Source organism: Callithrix jacchus, chromosome 7 (genome assembly GCF_049354715.1).
Source record: "Callithrix jacchus isolate 240 chromosome 7, calJac240_pri, whole genome shotgun sequence".
Taxonomy (NCBI): Eukaryota; Metazoa; Chordata; class Mammalia; order Primates; family Cebidae; genus Callithrix; species Callithrix jacchus.
The window spans coordinates 119,776,381-119,793,708 of record NC_133508.1 but is presented as its reverse complement, the minus strand read 5'-3'; the positions used below and the strand labels follow the sequence as shown (position 1 = coordinate 119,793,708).

The window sequence follows — 17,328 nt, the reverse complement described above, 5'->3', positions numbered from 1 at the left end:
TAAGATTTTTTGATATTCAAGGTCAGAATCAGGATCCATAGGACTTGCTTGAAATGTTATAAGATATCACAGAATGAATGGGCAGTGCCAAATGAGTGTTAGTTAAATATTTTGGCTAGCTTTTGCAGTCTCATAATCTGGGATTCAAATCTCCCCTGTGCAGTTTATTTGCTGTGTGGCATTGGAGGGTGGCATAACTTTTCTGAGGCTACTATTTATTTATTGGTATGAAGAAGAGTATGTGGATGATCTCATATGACTGTTTTAAGGATTGAATGAGATAATAAAAAGGAAAACAGCATATTTCCTGGTATACATTAAGGACAAAATACATGCTAATTCCCTTTTTTCTTTTCTTCTTTATTCTTTACATATTAGGTAAGAGTTGAGAGAGGACACTAAGTAGAAACGGAACTGAGAAGATGAATTAATGTGAAAAAAAATGTGGCAATACATTGTTGAACTGTTGTTCCATTTTGTTAATGCAAAGAGGAACATAATAATAACAAACTTATTAGATGTTTGCTCATTAATCTCACCATGGCATATTAAACTGCCTGGCAGAAATGTCATATCTACTATTCACAAAAGAAATATTACCGCATATAATTTGGATGTATTTGAAAAACTCCCTGCTTCAGCTTGTTAGAAAAAGTTCACAGAGCTGGAACACTCTCAAGGCAGATAATGGTAAGCCACAAGATGTCAAATCTATCCCTGTCATGAAGAAACAAGAATCTCTTTATAAGGTTAATGCAGGGTCTCTATAACTCTGTCAAAATAGTGGCACATGAGCATTTGGCATTCTCAGAACCTCAAGAATTGCTGAATAGCTCAGAAATCTAACATTATTGCATAGGCTTCTCTGACACACTTACAGGTGTCCAGTACTGAATTTTAAGCAAGCTGACAATTTTTGATCTTGATCTTAATGCCTGATATAGTTTGTCCACTGGTTACAGTGTTTTCCTGAAAGCTTAATTTCCCCTCTACATTTTACTAATGTTACTGTTGGTTGTTTAGAATATTTAATTAATAATTTTTTAACGATCTGTTTGTGCCCCAAGTCTTTTAAAACAAAAGATATAATTTTTAAAAATTCTAACAAAAAATTAATTAAAATGATAATTGCAAGCTATTATCGCAACTCTCAGCTGGGAATATTTTAACACACGAAGAAGTGGGCGATAAAACCACTTCTTGGATTGTACAATGACTCTGAGACTTCTGGAAGGCCCTCTGTCCCTTGTTGAAGGCGTGCTTTTATATCATGACTTGCTACATGTTTTTCATGAAAACTGTAGCAGTCATTCTGGAAGGAAGTTAGGAGGGAAGGAGGAGGGAAGGAGAGAAGGAACGGAGGAAGGTAGGAAGGTAGAAAGGGAGGAAGGGCGGGCAAAACGAGTGTTGGTTAAATATTTTTGCTGGCTTTTGCAGTCTCATAATCTGGGACTCAAATCTCCACTGTGCAGTTTATTTGCTGTGTGACAGCAAGGAGGGAGGGAGGGAGGAGTGGGAATGGAAGGAGGGAGGGAGGGAGAGAGGGAGGAAAATCTAAAAAAGAGAAAACTAGTTATATTCTTACTGATCAAATTTAGGTTTCACTTTGCTAATTTTAACTTCTTTAAATCAGTGAAACTGAAAAACACAAAGAAAGAAATGCACAGATAAGGGAAGAACAGAGTAATAAACATGAATGGTCTCGTTTTTCTTACTTACCTTCTCTTTAATCCAGCATCCTCTCATTTAACGTGTGGGTATCTAAGTTGAAGAGAACAGTGACATTATTTATGTCAGAATGTCTTAAGTACTGATTTTTTCTCAAATCGTTTTGTTCAATACATATAAAAATACTGCATATTGGCTTTTGTTTTTCCATTTTATAACTGAAGAAACTAGAAAAAAGTGAACCTAAGCAAACTTCAAACCATATTATCTGATTTAAAACTTGGTCTTACTGGGCAAGCTAGCCCTGGAGCTCGATCATTGATTCTAGTCACTTTCAGTATTGCTTTATTAAAGTGTCAGTTTGAGGATTCTATATTTTGTTTTGTAGGTCTCCTTCTCCATCCCTGTGCCCAGGTCACACTGCCTTAATTTTTATTATAGGTTTCTATATCTCAGATATGTTTGTTTTATTCTGGAGGGTAGGTTTTAACAAGTGGTTCAATTTATGTAATGGTTACAAGTTCATCAAGGTTTTCTATATTATTGAATTAGTTTAGTAATTTATAATGTTTTATAAAATTTTTATTTGACCTAATTGTCAAATAAACTTCCATAAGTTGTTCACAGCATTTCTCCCTTTTTGAAATTGTTTGTCTTATCTTACTTTGCAATCTTTTCATTCCTATATTGCTTCTTTTTATCCTCTATCACTTTCTTTTTAATCTTTCAGAGATTTGTAGTTTTTTTAGTTGTTCCCAGAACCACATTTTATATCCTCTTGAATGTATTTTTGTTTTCTATTTTATTATTTTCTTCCTTCTACATTTTCCATACTTCTTCCTTTCTTTTTTTCAAATTTCTTAAGTTAGATGCTTAGCATATTAATTGTTAGCCTATCTTTTCTAATCAGCATTTCAGACTACAAATTTCCAACGAATTATTGCATTAGCTTTATCTGACATGTCTAAATAATGTATCTCTTATTACCATCTACATCTGTTTTTTATAAACAGAATTAAGAAAAGTCCTTCTCTGTATTTCAATTTCACATTCTCTGTCTTCAATTGAGTGTTTAGATAATTTATTTTTATTATATTTGTTAATATTTTATATGTAAACCTGTCATCTGGGCAGGTATTCTCTTTTGCTTTTTATACCATTTGTTCTTTATCTATTCATCCTTTCCTGATTTCTTTGGAATTAATCAGGAATTATTCAGTACTCTATTTCATCTCTTGCTTTTTTGGGGGCTACATCTACTGTGAAGTTTTAATAGTTGCTAAGATTAATGTTCACCTTTATCTTAGCACAGTCTACCTTAACCAATATATCCAACCTCATGAGCAAGATAAGAATCTTTTCACAAATTCATTTCTATAGATATGTATCTGATTCAGAAAAAATGTTAGCATCTGAAAACAATGATGATTTATTGATTCTTTACATCCTATTTGTCAGGAATTTGGACAGTACTCAAATAAGCAATTCTACTCCCTGTGATGTTAGTTTAGGTCAAATGGTCGAATTCAGTTGTGAGCTTGGCTGGAGCTAGAATGCTCAAGAAGGCCTCATCTCCTCCAGGATCTGTCTCAAGGTAACCTCATTATAACATGGAGCTAGACTCCACAAAGAATTCCAGGACTAGTCCTTACATGCCAGCTTTTTTTTGACCATCTGCTTATGTCATGCTTGTCAACTGGCCAAAGAAAGTCACATGGTGACACTGAGTGAATCTGAGAGGGGACTGCAGAGGGGCATTAATTCTGGGAGGCATGACTAACTGGGGCCATTAATATACAAACACACACAAAAAAACTAAGTTGGGGGGAGGTATCAATAGATCTACTATATCATCATAACGTGTCTTATTATGTAAATAGATCTACTAAAAAATGCTTCAATATTTGCCCAAATACTCACCCTTTCTGCTGTTCTTCATTCTTGTCTGGAAGATTCAAAGTTTCATATGGTAACGTTTTTCTTCCATTTGAAGAATTGTCTTTAATATCTCTTAAAGTACAGGTCAAGTAGATGCAATTTTATTCCATTTTTTTTCTGTTTATAATTAGCTTTGTTTTGCTTTAATGCTTTAAAAATGATTTTTTAATATTAAAAATATTGGCCCTTCTAGATTCCTCCTGTCTAGGTAGGGTATCTTTGAAAAAAAGGCAGCAGCCCCAGTAGGGGACGTATAGATAAAACTCCCATCTCCCTGGGACAGAGCACCTGGGGGAAAGGGTGGCTGTGGGTGCAGCTTCAGCCGATGCAAACATCCCAGCCTGCTGGCTCTGTGCAGCAGATCTCCCAGCACAGCGCTCGTGCTCTGCTAAGGGTCAGACTGCCTCCTAAAGTGGGTCCCTGACCCGTGTATCTTCTGACTGGAAGACACCTCTCAGCAGGGACCAATAGACACCTCATACAGGAGACCTCTGGCTGTCATCTAGTGTGTGTTCCTCTGGGATGAAACTTCCAGAGGAAGGAACAGGCAGAAATCTTTGTGTTCTGTAGCCTCCACTGGTGATACCCAGGCAAAAAGGGTTTGGAGTGGACCTCCAGCAATCTCCAGCAGACCTGCAGCAGAGGGGCCTTACTGTTAGAAGGAGAACTAACAAACAGAAAGGAATAACATCAAAACCAACTAAAAGGGCATCCACTCAGAAACTCCATCTGAAGGTCACCAACATCAAAGACCAAAGGTAGATAAATCTGCAAAGCTGGGGAGAAACCAGCACAAAAAGTCTGAAAACTCCAAAAACCAGAACACCTCTTCTCCAAAGGGGCACATCTCCTCACAAGCAGGGGAACAAAACTGGATGGAGAATGAGTTTGATGAATTGACAGAGCAGGCTTCAGAAAGTAGGTAATAACAAACTCCTCCCAATGCAAAAAAGGAGCACGTTGCAATCCAATGCAAAAAAGCTAAGAATCATGAAAAAGGGTTAGAGGAATTGCTTACTAGAATAACCAATTTAGAAAAAAAGACAAATAACCTGATGGTGCTGAAAAATGTGAAATATGTTATTTCACAGTTTTGATGTAATTTATATATTTCTCAGCACCACATCACACTTATTCTAAAATTGACCACATAATTGGAAGTAAACCACTCTCAGCAAATGCAAAGGAATAGAAATTACGACAAACAGTCTCTCAGACCACAGTGCAATCAAATTAGAACTCAGGATTAAGAAATTCACTCAAAACTGCACAACTGTATGCAAACTGAACAACCTGCTCCTTAATGACTACTGACTGGGTAAATAATAAAATGAAGGCAGAAATAAATAAGTTCTTTGAAACCTATGAGAACAAAGACACAACGTACCAGAATCTCTGGGACATGGCTAAAGCAGTGTTTAGAGGGAAATTTATAGCAGAAAAAGCAGGAAAGATTTAAAATCAACACCCTAACATCACAATTAAAAGAACTGGAGAAGCAAGAGCAAACAAATAAAAAAGCTAGCAGAAGACAATAAATAACTAAGATCAGAGCAGAACTGAAGAAGATGGAGACACAAAAAAGACCCTTCAAAAAAATCGATGAACCCAGGAGCTGGTTTTTTTGAAAAGATCAACAAAATAGATGGCTAGCCAGATTAATAAAGAAGAAAAGAGAGAAAAAGCAAATAGACTCAATAGAAAATGATAAAGGGGATATTACCACTGATCCCATGGAAATACATATTACCATCAGAGAATACTATAAATACCTCTATGCAAATAAACTAGAAAATCTGGAAGAAATGGATAAATTCCTGGACACTGCATCCTCCCAAATCTAAACCAGGAAGAAGTTGAACCCCTGAATAGACCAATACAAGTTCTGAAATTGAGGCAGTAATTAATAGCCTACCAACAAAAAGAGTCCAGGACCAGATGGATTCACAGCTGAATTCTATGAGAGTACAAACAGAAAGCCAAATCATGAGTGAACCCCATTCACAATTGCTACAAAAGGAATAAAATATCTAGGAATACAACTTACAAGGAATGTGAAGGACCTCTTTAAGGAGAACTACAACCCACTGCTCAAGGAAATAAGAGAGGCCACAAACAAATGAAAAAACTTTCCATGCTCATGCATAGGAAGAATCGATATCATGAAAATGGTCATACTGCCCAAAGTAATTTATAGATTCACTGCTATACTCATCAGGCTACCACTGACTTTCTTCACAGAATTAGAAAAAACTACTTTAAATTTCATATGGAACCAAAAAAAGAGCCCTCATAGCCAAGACAATCCTAAGCAAAAAGAACAAAGCTGGAAGCATCATGCTACCTGACTTCAAAATATACTGCAAGGATACAGTAACCCAAACAGCATGGTATTGGTACCAAAACAGACATAGAGATCAATGGAACAGAACAGAGGCCTCAGAAGTGACACCAACATCTGATCTTTGACAAACTTGACAAAAACTAGCAATAGAGAAAGGATTTCCTATTTAATAAATAATGTTGGGAAAACTGACTTGCCATGTGCAGAAAACTAAAACTGGATCCCTTCCTTACACCTTATACAAAAATTAACTCAAGGTGGATTAAAGACTTAAACATAAGACCTAAAACCATAAAAACCCTAGAAGAAATACAAATACCATTCAGGACATAGGCATGGGCAAAGACATTATGACTAAAAGACCAAAAGGAATGGTAACAAAAGCCAAACTTGACAGAGGAGATCTAATTAAACTAAAGAGCTTGTGCACAGTAAAGGAAACTATCATCAGAGTGAACAGGCAACCTATAAAACAGAAGAAAATTTTTGCAATCTATCCATTTGACAAAGGGCTAATGTCCAGAATCTATAAGAACTTAAACACATTTACAAGAAAAAACAAACAACCCTATCAAAAAGTGGGCAAAGGATATGAACAGACACTTTTCAGAACAAGACATTTATGCAGCCAACAAACATATGAAAACAAGCTCATCATCACTGGTCATTAGAGAAATGCAAATAAAAACCACATTGAGCTACCATCTTACCCCAATTAGAATGGCCATCATTTAAAAATCAGGAGACAAGAGATGCTGCATAGGATGTGGAGAAATAGGAATACTTTTACACTATTGATGGGAGTGTAAATTAGTTCAACCATTGTGGAAGACATTTTGGCGATTCCTCAAGGATCTAGAAATAGAAATACCATTTAACCCAGCAATCCCCTTACCAGGTATATACCCAAAGGTATAAATCATTCTACTACTATAAAGACCCATGCACACATATGTTTATTCTGGCACTGTTCATTGAGCAAAGACTTGGAACCAACCCAAATGCCCACCAATGATAGACTGGATAAAGAAAATGTGCACATATACATGATGGATTACTATACAGCCATAAAAAAGGATGAGTTCATGCCCTTTGCAGGGACATGGATGAAGCTGGAAACTATCATTTTCGGCAAACTGACACAAGAACAGAAAACGAAGCACTGCATGCTCTCACTCATAAGTGGGAGTTGAACAATGAGAACTCATGGACACATGAAGGGGAACATCACACACAGGGGCCTGTGTGGGGGTAAGGGGCTAGGGGAGAGAGAGCATTAGTAGAAATATCTAACGTAAATGACAGGTTGATGGGTGCAGTAAACCACCATGGCATGTGTATACGTATGTAACAAACCTGCATATTCTGCACATGTATCCCAGAACTTAAAGTATAATAATTTTATAAATTATAATTTTAAAAAACCAATCATTTCTTACTATAAATTTTTTTAAAAATATATATTTAAATATAAAAAGGGTATTTTCACTGTATATAGAATGTTTAACAGTTTTTTTAAAAAATTCTTCCAACACTTTTAAAATGTCATTTTATTGTTTTCTAGCTAATGTTGCTTCTTTTATTTATCGCTCTTGGGACTCCGTTAACTTCTCTGTTAACTTGGGAAGTTTTCTCTTGACCTGTCTTCAAGTTTACTGATTTTATCCACTATGTTTAGTCAGCTACTAAAGCCAAACAGAAATTTTTTCATTTCTGCTATTATCTAAAGTTTCCTTTTGGTTCCTCATGCCCTAACACAATATATCCATATTTCTTATTTTTTTTTTTTTTTAATTTTTTATTGGATTATAGGTTTTGGGGTACATGAGCAGAGCATGCAAGACAGTTGCGTAGGTACACACATGGCAGTGTGCTTTGCTTTTCTTCTCCCCTTCACCCACATTTGGCATTTCTCCCCAGGCTATCCCTCCCCACCTCCCCCTCCCACTGGCCCTCCCCTTTTCCCCCCAATAGACCCCAGTGTTTAGTACTCCCCTTTCTGTGTCCATGTGTTCTCATTTTTCATCACCCACCTATGAGTGAGAATATGCGGTGTTTCATTTTCTGTTCTTGTGTCAGTTTGCTGAGGATGATGTTCTCCAGATTCATCCATGTCCCTACAAACGACACAAACTCATCATTTCTGATTGCTGCATAATATTCCATGGTGTATATGTGCCACATTTTTCCAATCCAGTCTATTATCAATGGGCATTTGGGTTGATTCCAGGTCTTTGCTATTGTAAACAGTGCTGCAATGAACATTCGTGTACATGTGTCCTTATAGTAGAACGATTTATAGTCTTTTGGATATATACCCAGTAATGGGATTGCTGGGTCAAATGGAATTTCTATTTCTAAGGCCTTGAGGAATCACCACACTGTCTTCCACAATGGTTGAACTAATTTACACTCCCACCAACAGTGTAAAAGTGTTCCTTTTTCTCCACATCCTCTCCAGCATCTGTTGTCTCCAGATTTTTTAATGATCGCCATTCTAACTGGTGTGAGATGGTATCTCAATGTGGTTTTGATTTGCATCTCTCTGATGACCAGTGACGATGAGCATTTTTTCATATGATTGTTGGCCTCATATATGTCTTCTTTCATAAAGTATCTGTTCATATCCTTTGCCCACTTTTGAATGGGCTTGTTTGTTTTTTTCCTGTAAATCTGCTTGAGTTCTTTGTAAATTCTGGATATCAGCCCTTTGTCAGATGGGTAGACTGCGAAAATTTTTTCCCATTCTGTTGGTTGCCAATCCACTCTAGTGACTGTTTCTTTTGCCATGCAGAAGCTGTGGAGTTTGATTAGGTCCCATTTGTCTATTTTGGCTTTTGTTGCCAATGCTTTTGGTGTTTTGTTCATGAAGTCCTTGCCTACTCCTATGTCCTGGATAGTTTTGCCTAGATTTCCTTCTAGGGTTTTTATGGTGCCAGGTCTTATGTTTAAGTCTTTAATCCATCTGGAGTTAATTTTAGTGTAAGGTGTCAGGAAGGGGTCCAGTTTCTGCTTTCTGCACATGGCTAGCCAGTTTTCCCAACACCATTTGTTAAACATGGAATCCTTTCCCCATTGCTTGTTTTTGTCAGGTTTATCAAAGATTGTATAGTTGTATGTATGTTGTGTTGCCTCCGGTGCCTCTGTTTTGTTCCATTGGTCTATATCTCTGTTTTGGTACCAGTACCATGCTGTTTTGATTACTGTAGCAATAGTGTCTTTAGCTTACTTTTTCACAGTTATTTTAAAGCCCTAATCTGTTCAATCCCACATAAGGGCCATTGGCAGGCATGTTTGTATTCACTGTGTTCTCTCTCACAACAGGCCACATACTTTTCCTTTGTTATGTGTCTCATAATTTATAGTTTATATATTGGATATTTTGGAAAAACAGTAGAGAATGGAGTAAATAATATTCATTACCAGAAATGGTATAGCCCTTCTTCCATTAGACCACGTCTGTGTATAATGAAGTGTCAGTCATGTGTAATTGAGTTGGATATGAACTTTGGTGCATTTTTAGTTTGGCATAACTCACAAATATTTTGTGGGTCTGATCAGAACTTTCCATTCAGCAAAGCCTGGTATCTGAGCACTGGCGATTTTCTGGAGATTCTTTTCCACCTTGGGTACATTGGGTTTTCAAACTGTGTGAGCTCTTTTTCTTGCCTTTTCAGCCCTATTGCCAGTGTTTAGGGTAACTGGGATTTTTTTTTTCCTTCTTTATTCACACTGCAACCTTCTACCAGTTTGAGGAAATCTCTGTGCTATTAATCCCTTTATTTTCATTTGGAGATGGTTCTCTCACATTCTATAAAGACTCAAAACATCTAGATACATTGCTTAAAGATTTCTTGTCTTGTGCCAATCTTAGATAAATAAAGAATTTCTTTTTTTTTTTTTTGAGATGGAGTCTCACTCTGCTGCCTAGGCTGGAGTGCAGTGATGCTTTTTCGGCTCACTGCAGCCTCCACCTCCTGGATTCAAGTGATTCTCCTGCCTCTGCCTCCCAAATAGCTGGAACTACAGGTGCACGCCACCACATCTAGCTAATTTTTGTATTTTTAGTAGAGATTGGATTTCACCATGTTGACCAGGCTTGTTTTGAACTCTTGACCTCAAGTAATGCACCCTCTTCAGCCTCCCAAAGTGCTGATATTACAGGAGAATTTCTTTCAGTTCTCATGTCCATCCCATGATTCTGTAGGTGAAAGCACAGAGTGGCTGTGGTAAATTTCTCTTAGTTCCCTCCCCGGTTCATGCCTTCAGAGGATGGCTATATCATGCTTGGGCAAAGGCTCAACACTGATCCCTCTCTTGATTCTTTTCTGCCCCAAGCCTTTACCATAATGTCCTCATGCACTCAGGAAAGACCCATGGAACTGAGTTGACAAGTGGCCATGGAACTGGTCTGTAACTGAGACTCCTAGGTATCCTATTTATCATGTTAGCCTACATGAGGTTGGTTAAAGATCATTTGATATTCTCCAGTACCTAGAGCTAAGATATATTTTTGTAAACAGTAATATCTTCTAAGAGAAAAGGGAGCTCTTTGAAGAAATACTAAGTTCATTGCTGGGGCTAAGATATCACAAATAAACCTGGAGTATCTTGGTGTGCTAACAAGTAAGCAGTTACTCCAAGAATGAAATGGCTATATCATAAGGACACATGAGTCAATTTGATGGCGTTCCCAATGACCAGACCTGAGTCATTTTAGACATCAATAATGTTTGAATGTTTTATAACCCATAGAATAAAATAAGAGCCCATAAGATCATACTGACATAAATAATTAGAGGGGACAGGGGAGGACAGTTCCTTGGAGTAAAAGGCCCTCTGATAAATTTAGCAGAAATAAAAGTTAAAAATTACTCACTGGCAACCACTGTAATAATAATCATTTCAAGCAAAAGTCATAAATGGATGCTAAAATTAGCAGGTGAAAGTTTTGAACAAGGAGAAATTTATTCAGCCCTAAAGTGTCTCCTCACAAGATATGTATTAATCACAAAGGGAAAAGTAGTAGTTTTATAGCGGAGAAAACCTGGTAGACATCATTTTATCTAAGTGACCAATGTTAATGTCACTAGTTATGAGATAAACAGGCATTATATGACTTCTGATACGAAGTCTAGAGAAGGACAGAACCTCATATCCATTGTCTTTCTGCCAGAAATGCATATACTGAATCTAATCATGAGGAAGCAGCAGACAAAGCCAAATTGAAAGACATTCTGTAAAATAAGTGATCCATAGACTTCAAAAATGTCAAGATCATAAAACACAAGGAAGAGTTGAGGAAGTGGCTCAGATTAAAAAGACATGAAAATTAAATGTAATATGTGATGCTGTATTTAATGTTGAATTAAAGAAAATCATTTTGTTATAAAAGACAGGATTCATTCTACTCACAAAATTCGAATTAAAATGTTAGATTAAGATCATACAGGTAAGCCGAAGACACAAAGCACATTAGTCTTGTAAAACTAAAGGAAACATAAGTGATGACATAAAATGTCCCACTGCCTTTTAGCTGGAAGAGGCAAGATATGAATAGTTTACCTTCCACATTCTTACCTGGCAATGATGATGATATAATTTTTTCATCTCCCAAATTTCTGTTACAACATGAGGAGTTGCCTAGAGAGATGTGCACTCTACACTATTTGTGCCTTTGGAGCAACCTCAAGGAGAATGTTATAAGAAATGATACCATTATTCAAAATCACAGTATTTTCTTAATTTTAGATTTTAGCTAATACCTAGGAAATGGTTTCTTGTTCAGACCTAAGGATCTTTCTTATAAATGCTACCATGAGTATTTTGAAATGCACACCTGGTTTCCCAGTAACAAACTTGAAATATTTTACCAGCCAGTAATATTATTCAAGATTTATATTAAATAGTAGGCTTGAAAAAAATCATGTAATCTCATATTTTTATAACATATAGTATATTTTGATTATATATATTCTTCCTGAGTTCTTTGTGTGAAATAAATCTGATGAAATTGAGGTCAATTGCAAATTAGAATCAGTACTTAAAATGCCAGTTCAATTCTTTGTTAATCCAGTGAGATGTTTCCCAGTCATGACACATCTTTCAGTTTGATCAGTAACTTTTTATTACATTGAGTGCAACAATCTATCCAAACAATAGACACACACACACACACACACACACACACACAATCCCTCTAGGCTCATTTAAATATGATGGTAGTTCATGGACATTTACTGAATGCTATTCTACTGTATGAATAACTATTTGTTTATTAATTCACCTATTACTAAATCATTGGATTAGTCTACTTTTGGCTATGGTGAATAAAGCTACTATAAAAAGTTATTATTGTCATGTTATCATTTCTCTTGAATACATGCCTGGGAATCAAATTTCTAGGTAGTTTTTAGTTATAGCCATTCTAGTCGGTGTGCAATAGTTTAATACTGTGGAATTAATTTGAATTGGTGTAATGTCTAATGATGTTGCAAACTTTTAATGTGCTTATTGGCCATTCATATTTCTGCTCTTTTGACATGTCTATGCACAGCTGTAGCCTGTTTTAACTGTGTTGACTTTTTCCTTATTAAATTGTATAAAAGATGTATTGGGAATGCTTTCTCCAAATCTATAGTTTGACTTTTCATTTCCTTGATAGTGTCTTTTGAAGAGCAAAATTTTAGATTTTGATGAGATCCAATCTACTTTTTAAAATTTTATATTGAGTATCTTTTTATAAATTCTCTGAGAAATGTTTACAAATCTTTATTTTGCAAAGGTTTTGTTTTCTTCTGAGGATTGATAGTTTTGGCATTTACATTGAAGGTGATGATCAATTTTGAATTAATTTTGTATATGGTGTGAGATCATTGTTGAGGTGGATTTTTCCTCCATATTGATTTCCAGTATTTTAGTACTCATTGTTGTCAAGGCTTTCTTTTTGCCACAAAATTACCTTAATAATACTGCTAAAATAAACTGACCCTGTATACATGGGCTTATTTCTGAACTCTCACTTTGTTCCATTGATCTACATGTTTATCATTATGCCAATAATAGATTGTCACTTTTACTGTCCTTTAAGTTAGTGTGAATCCAAAGGCTTTGGTCTTTGGTGAAAATAGTTTTGCTTATTCTAAGTCCCTTATAATTCCATATAAATTTAAAATTAGCTTATAAAAAAAACTACAATCCTGAGATTTTGTTTTGAATAGAGTTAAATGTATGCATCATTTGGGGATAATTGACATTTTGATAACATTCAATTCTTTATTTCATGAACATTTAGGTCTTTTAAAAATTTTCTTTTGTAGTTTTTACTGTACAAGTCTTATTTTTTGTGAAATTTATTCATATGTTATTTCACAGTTTTGATGTAATTTATACGTAATGTTTTCTAATTTTATTTTGTGATTGTTTGCTGGCAATATGCAGAAATGCAATTGATGTGTGCTTATTGGTTTTGTAGTCTGTAAACTTTCAGAATTTATTTATGAGTTCTAATTTTTTTGTGTGTTAATATACCTGAAAGATTTGTTATTTGCAAATCATCCTATGAGGTTGCAATTTCCTTGTTTCTTTCTATCTGGTTGTTTTTATTTTCTTTCCCTGCCGTATTACACTGACTAAAACTTCCAGAACAGTGTTGAACAGAAACTGTGAGAATTCACATGATTTTTTTTCTAATTTAGAGATAAAGCATCCAGTCTTTTCTCATTATTTCTCATTAGGTTTTCCCATTAAGATATTAGGCATAGATTTATTTGGAGATATCTTCCAGCAAATTAAGCATGTTTACTTCTCCTAGTTTACAAAAATTTTATTGGGAATAGGTATTGAATTTTTTCAAATGCTTTTCCTGCTTCTATTCAGATTATCATATTATCATTTTTTAAGTCAACCATTGTGCTGAACTGCATTGATTAATTTTTAAATGTTGAAACAGCCTTGCCTTTCCAGGATAAATCTTACTTGGTCATGATTTATTATCGTTTTCCTACTTTTCTGGACTCAATTTGGTAACTTCTGTTCAGGACTTTTTCATCTTGGTTCTAGAGATATGTGGGGCCTCGCCTCACCTCACATCACCCTTGCCCTTTCATTTATTTTCCTTCTGCTTCTCCTCTTTTCTTCTTATGTAGTAGCTCTTTCTGATTTTGGTATTAGGGTAATGATGTTCTTATAAAGTTTTCTTTCTCCATTTTCAGAAAAAGTTTGTCTAAGATTTTTATTCTTTCTTTCTTAACTACATTTAGCAGTGAAGCCATCTGGGCCTAGGATTCGCTTATGGGATAATTTTTTATTACAGTATCTTTCACTGATATAATGATATTCTATTTTTTCTTATGTTTGTTTTGATAATTTGTGTTTTCAAGAAAATTATCCATTTCTTCTAAGTCATAGAATCTATTAGCAAAGTGTATTCATAATATTTCCTCTTAAATGCAGCAAATCTAGTTATAGCTCCGTATTCACTCCTGATACGTGTTCTGTCTCTCCCTCTCCCTTCCCAGTTCACCACATCAATCTGCTAAAGTTTTATCCACTTTAATCATCTCTTTTTAATGAGCCAGTTTTTGGTTTCAACAGTTTTCTGTTTGTTGTTTTTCATTTCATTAATTTCTATGCTTATCTTTATTATTTTTTTCCTTCTCCTTACATTGAATATTATTTTCTCATTATTTCCCCCTTTCTTAAGTGGGAGTTTAGCAGTAATTTTTAACTTTCTTTTTTTCTTTTGTAAGTATTTAAAGTCCTAAATTTTTCTTTCTAAGTGGTTTGTCTCTAAGCTACAAACTTTAATGTACTGCCTTTTATTTCATTCCATTTGAAATATTTTCTATTTTTCTTTGGGTTTTTTTTTTCTTTGCTTATGTGTTATATATTAGTCTGTTTTCACACTGCTGATAAAGACATACCCAAGACTGGGCAATTTACAAAAGAAAGGGGGTTAATGGACTTAAAGTTCCATGTGCTTGGGGATGCCTCACAATCACAGTGGAAGGTGAAAGGAACATCGTACATGCCAGCAGACAAGAGAAGAAAGCTTGTGCAGGGAAACCCCCATTTTTAAAAACAGATATCATGAGACTTATTCACTATCAGAGAATAGCACAGGAAAGACTTGCCTGTGAGATTTAATTGCCTCCCACCAGGTTCCTCTCATAAAATGTAAGAATTTTGGGAGCTATAATTCAAGATGAGATTTGGGTGGGGACTCAGCCAAACTATATCAGGTCATTCAAAAGAGCAGTTTAATTTCCAAATATATTTCTTATGGCTACTAATTTCGAATTTAATCCCATTGTGATCACAGTGCACACTCTGTATTATGTCATTCCTTTTTACAGTTGAGACTTGTTTGATATCCCAGTATATGGCCTATCTTGGTGAACACTTTATTTTAGTTGAAAAGAAAAATTGAGTATTCTTCAGTTATTGGGAAAACTGCTCTACAACTTTCAATTCAGTCAAGGTGGTTGGTGGTGGTGTGAAGGCTCCTGTATTCCTTCTGATTATTGGTCTAGTAATTCCACAAATTATTAAAAGAGATTGTTGTAATATTCTACTATAATTATGGCTATTGCAGTTTTAGTTCTAGAAGTTTTTGCTTTATCATTTTGAAATTATGTTATTAGTTGCATATACATTTAGATTTGTTTTGACTTCTTAATTAATTGGCCATTTTGTTATTGTGAACTATACCTCTTGGAATATTTGCAATATTTATTCTTTGTAATATTTTTGTATTAAAATCTATTTTGATTAAGGTTAAAGTAGCCTTTCCAACATTTTATGGTTAATGTTTATATGGTATAATATTTTTCTATTCATCACTTTAATCTCTCTTTATATTTAGAGGATTTGTTTTTGTAAAGCCATATAGTTCGGTATTGCTTTTTCTTTACTCAGTTTGGAAAATCACTGGCTTTACAAATAATTTTTTTTTTCACAGAGCCTTGCTCTGTCACCTGGGCTGGAATGATCATTGCTCACTGCAGCCTTGACCTACTCCCTTTGGGCAATCCTCCCATCTCAGCCACCTGAGTAACTGGGACTATAAGTATGTGCCACCATTCCTGGCTCATTTTTGTTGTTGTTTTAAAATTTTCTGTAGAGATGAGATCTCATTATGTTGCACAGGCTGGTCTCAAATTCTTGAGCTCAAGTGAGCTTCTTACCTTGGCTTCCCAAAGTACTAGGATTACAAGTGTGAGCACCCTACCAGGCATATCAGTGTTTTTAATCGGAAAGTTTAAACTATTTGACTTGGTGCAATTATCAAAGTAATTGGATTTAAGTGTTCCATTTTTATATTTATTGTCTCTTTTATCTGTGATCATTTTTCCTTTTATTAATCTATTCTTGACTTATTTTGGTATAGCTGAATATGTTTTAGTATTTCATTAGAGTTCCTCTATTGGCCCATTATCTTTTTATTTTCATTTTTTTGATTGTTTTATAGTTTACAATATGTATCTTATCTTTTACAGCCTTCCCTCAAATGATATTTCACCACTTCACCTATACATAAGAACTTAATGGTCATACACTTTTGTTTTAACATTCCTGTTCTTTGTTCCATTTTTGCCATACATTTTATTTCTAGATTTATTTTAAACTCTACATTGCATTATTATTATTTTTTGCTTTCAAAAGTCGATTATCTCTGAAAACAAGAAAAAATAAAAATAGTCTGTTTTATCTGCTATTTATAAATTCTAGCATGTTTTCTCCAGTACATCTGTCCATTTTTTCTAGCTGTCTACAGAAAGATGGCAAGTACAGTACCAGTCACTCCCTTGTCACCAGCAAGTAAAAAGCCCACAAATATTATTATTTTGAATTGAAAGTTTTAGCATCAATATCTTGGAGGAACTACAAATCATTTGACACCCACAGGTCTATAATCTGTATAGGATAATTGAGGACATGGTCCCCAAACAGGATAGCATTCAAATTCCAATTTCCCAGGTCCTAGGGTGAAAATTGAAGGAGCTAGAATAAAATATCACAGACAACTTGGAGCTCCACAGTCCAGGAACCATTTTACAGACAAGATGTTTAACAAGTTGAAGCCATTTGCAGTCAATAATCTGTCATTTGACTACTACTGCTATAATTTGCATGGCATATGATCGTTTAAAGTAATATTGCCAATATTTTAGATTTATATAGTGCTATTTCTAGTAAATTTTAAACTATTTATATTTCATTCCATCAGAGAATAAAATTTGAAAAAAATCTTAGTTCATTTTAAACCCCGTACAAAGAGCTTTATTACTGAAATAATAATAAACCCAGACATACTTACTAGATTTTTTTAGAGAAAATAATATGTTTTCAGAGTCAGACAGACCACAGTTTAGATC

The 17,328-nt window shown here is 34.9% G+C and overlaps 1 long non-coding RNA gene across 3 annotated transcripts in view; it reads left to right on the top strand.

The window, feature by feature from the left end:
- LOC108592755 (uncharacterized) overlaps positions 1-17,328 on the top strand; it is a 378,034-nt gene that overhangs the window by 272,213 nt on the left and 88,493 nt on the right. The window lies entirely within an intron of this gene.